This window comes from Osmia lignaria, unplaced genomic scaffold, assembly GCF_051020975.1.
Source record: "Osmia lignaria lignaria isolate PbOS001 unplaced genomic scaffold, iyOsmLign1 scaffold0013, whole genome shotgun sequence".
Classification (NCBI taxonomy): Eukaryota; Metazoa; Arthropoda; class Insecta; order Hymenoptera; family Megachilidae; genus Osmia; species Osmia lignaria.
This window is the reverse complement of record NW_027478167.1, coordinates 1369224-1373543: the sequence shown is the minus strand read 5'-3', so window position 1 is coordinate 1373543 and position 4320 is coordinate 1369224.

The following is a 4320-nucleotide window of genomic DNA, read 5'->3' as shown; positions in this document are numbered from 1 at the left end:
CAACTCTGCGCTAGTGCGAGCCGCAAATGCCACTTCCAGCTTAGCTGTGCAGAAGAAGAACAACAAAAAGAAGAAATATCTCGAAATATGTCCGTCAGGCCCCTTCCCTTGAGATAAATCTGCAAATATCTCGGAAACGAAGCGAGCTATGGCAAAATGTTAAGAGACCTCTTTTGTAGAGAATTAAGTTTCCTACTTTTTATGGTCTATGATATTTTTCGATCAGATGCGTAGTTCTCGAGATATATCAAGATATTTAAAAGTTCCGAAGCCGCACCAACATAATAGAGATACAGAAACACCGTGGCCCCTCTCTTTGAGATAACTCTGCACTATTGCGAGCTGCAAATGCCACTTCCAGCTTAGCTGTGCAGAAGAAGAACAACAAGAAGAAGAAATATCTGGAAATATGTCCGTCAGGCCCCTTCCCTTGAGATAAATCTGCAAATATCTCGGAAACGAAGCGAGCTACGGCAAAATGTTAAGAGACCTTTTTTGTAGAGAATTATGTTTCCTACAATTTATGTTCTATGATATTTTTTGATCAGACGCGTTGTTTTCGAGATATATCGAGATATTTAAAAGTTCCGAAGCCGCACCAACATAATAGAGATACAGAAACACCGTGGCCCCTTTGTTTGAGATAACTCTGCACTATTGCGAGCTGCAAATGCCACTTCGAGCTTAGCTGTGCAGAAGAAGAACAACAAGAAGAAGAAATATCTCGAAATATGTCCGTCAGACCCCTTCCCTTGAGATGAATCTGCACATATCTCGGAAACGAAGCGAGCTATGGCAAAATGTTAAGAGACCTTTTTTGTAGAGAATAATGTTTCCTACAATTTACGTTCTATGATATTTTTTGATCAGAAGCGTAGTTTTCGAGATATATCGAGATATTCAAAAGTTCCGAAGCCGCACCAACATAATAGAGATACAGAAACACCGTGGCCCCTTTGTTTGAGATAACTCTGCACTATTGCGACCTGCAAATGCCACTTCCAGCTCAGCTGTGCAGAAGAAGAACAACAAGAAGAAGAAATATCTCGAAATATGTCCGTCAGGCCCCTTCCCTTGAGATATATCTGCAAATATCTCGGAAACGAAGCGAGCTATGGCAAAATGTTAAGAGACCTTTTTTGTAGAGAATTATGCTTCCTACAATTTATGTTCTATGATATTTTTTGATCAGAAGCGTAGTTTTCGAGATATATCGAGATATTTAAAAGTTCCGAAGCCGCACCAACATAATAGAGATACAGAAACACCGTGGCCCCTTTCGTTGAGACAACTCTGCACTAGTGCGAGCCGGAAATGCCACTTCCAGCTTAGCTGTGCAGAAGAAGAACAACAAGAAGAAGAAATATCTCGAAATATGTCCGTCAGGCCCCTTCCCTTGAGATAAATCTGCAAATATCTCGGAAACGAAGCGAGCTATGGCAAAATGTTAAGAGACCTTTTTTGTAGAGAATTATGTTTCCTACTTTTTATGTTCTATGATATTTTTTGATCAGATGCGTAGTTCTCGAGATATATCAAGATATTTAAAAGTTCCGAAGCCGCACAAACATAATAGAGATACAGAAACACCGTGGCCCCTTTCTTTGAGATAACTCTGCACGATTGCGAGCTGGAAATGCCACTTCCAGTTTAGCTGTGCAGAAGAAGAACAACAAGAAGAAGGAATATCTGGAAATATGTCCGTCAGGCCACTTCCCTTGAGATAAATCTGCAAATATCTCGGAAACGAAGCGAGCTATGGCAAAATGTTAAGAGACCTTTTTTGTAGAGAATTATGTTTCCTACTTTTTATGTTCTATGATATTTTTTGATCAGATGCGTAGTTCTCGAGATATATCAAGATATTTAAAAGTTCCGAAGCCGCACCAACATAATAGAGATACAGAAACACCGTGGCCCCTTTCTTTGAGATAACTCTGCACGATTGCGAGCTGGAAATGCCACTTCCAGTTTAGCTGTGCAGAAGAAGAACAACAAGAAGAAGGAATATCTGGAAATATGTCCGTCAGGCCACTTCCCTTGAGATAAATCTGCAAATATCTCGGAAACGAAGCGAGCTATGGCAAAATGTTAAGAGACCTTTTTTGTAGAGAATTATGTTTCCTACTTTTCATGTTCGATGATATTTTTTGATCAGATGCGTAGTTCTCGAGATATATCAAGATATTTAAAAGTTCCGAAGCTGCACCAACATAATAGAGGTACAGAAACACCGTGGCCTCTTTCTTTGAGATAACTCTGCACTATTGCGAGCTGCAAATGCCACTTCGAGCTTAGCTGTGCACAAGAAGAACAACAAGAAGAAGAAATATCTCGAAATATGTCCGTCAGACCCCTTCCCTTGAGATGAATCTGCACATATCTCGGAAACGAAGCGAGCTATGGCAAAATGTTAAGAGACCTTTTTTGTAGAGAATTATGTTTCCTACTTTTTATGTTCTATGATATTTTTTGATCAGATGCGTAGTTCTCGAGATATATCAAGATATTTAAAAGTTCCGAAGCCGCACCAACATAATAGAGATACAGAAACACCGTGGCCCCTTTCTTTGAGATAACTCTGCACGATTGCGAGCTGCAAATGCCACTTCGAGCTTAGCTGTGCACAAGAAGAACAACAAGAAGAAGAAATATCTCGAAATATGTCCGTCAGACCCCTTCCCTTGAGATGAATCTGCACATATCTCGGAAACGAAGCGAGCTATGGCAAAATGTTAAGAGACCTTTTTTGTAGAGAATAATGTTTCCTACAATTTACGTTCTATGATATTTTTTGATCAGAAGCGTAGTTTTCGAGATATATCGAGATATTTAAAAGTTCCGAAGCCGCACCAACATAATAGAGATACAGAAACACCGTGGCCCCTTTCTTTGAGATAACTCTGCACTATTGCGACCTGCAAATGCCACTTCCAGCTCAGCTGTGCAGAAGAAGAACAACAAGAAGGAGAAATATCTCGAAATATGTCCGTCAGGCCCCTTCCCTTGAGATATATCTGCAAATATCTCGGAAACGAAGCGAGCTATGGCAAAATGTTAAGAGACCTTTTTTGTAGAGAATTATGCTTCCTACAATTTATGTTCTATGATATTTTTTGATCAGAAGCGTAGTTTTCGAGATATATCGAGATATTTAAAAGTTCCGAAGCCGCACCAACATAATAGAGATACAGAAGCACCGTGGCCCCTTTCGTTGAGATAACTCTGCACTAGTGCGAGCCGCAAATGCCACTTCCAGCTTAGCTGTGCAGAAGAAGAATAACAAGAAGAAGAAATATCTCGAAATATGTCCGTCAGGCCCCTTCCCTTGAGATAAATCTGCAAATATCTCGGAAACGAAGCGAGCTATGGCAAAATGCTAAGAGACCTTTTTTGTAGAGAATTAAGTTTCCTACTTTTTATCTTCTATGATATTTTTTGATCAGATGCGTAGTTCTCGAGATATATCAAGATATTTAAAAGTTCCGAAGCCGCACCAACATAATAGAGATACAGAAACACCGTGGACCCTTTCTTTGAGATAACTCTGCACTATTGCGAGCTGTAAATGCCACTTCCAGCTTAGCTGTGCAGAAGAAGAACAACAAGAAGAAGAAATATCTCGAAATATGTCCGTCAGGCCCCTTCCCTTGAGATATATCTGCAAATATCTCGGAAACGAAGCGAGCTGTGGCAAAATGTTAAGAGACCTTTTTTGTAGAGAATTATGTTTCCTACTTTTCATGTTCGATGATATTTTTTGATCAGATGCGTAGTTCTCCAGATATATCAAGATATTTAAAAGTTCCGAAGCTGCACCAACATAATAGAGGTACAGAAACACCGTGGCCTCTTTCTTTGAGATAACCCTGCACTATTGCGAGCTGCAAATGCCACTTCGAGCTTAGCTGTGCAGAAGAAGAACAACAAGAAGAAGAAATATCTCGAAATATGTCCGTCAGACCCCTTCCCTTGAGATGAATCTGCACATATCTCGGAAACGAAGCGAGCTATGGCAAAATGTTAAGAGACCTTTTTTGTAGAGAATAATGTTTCCTACAATTTACGTTCTATGATATTTTTTGATCAGAAGCGTAGTTTTCGAGATATATCGAGATATTTAAAAGTTCCGAAGCCGCACCAACATAATAGAGATACAGAAACACCGTGGCCCCTTTGTTTGAGATAACTCTGCACTATTGCGACCTGCAAATGCCACTTCCAGCTCAGCTGTGCAGAAGAAGAACAACAAGAAGAAGAAATATCTCGAAATATGTCCGTCAGGCCCCTTCCCTTGAGATATATCTGCAAATATCTCGG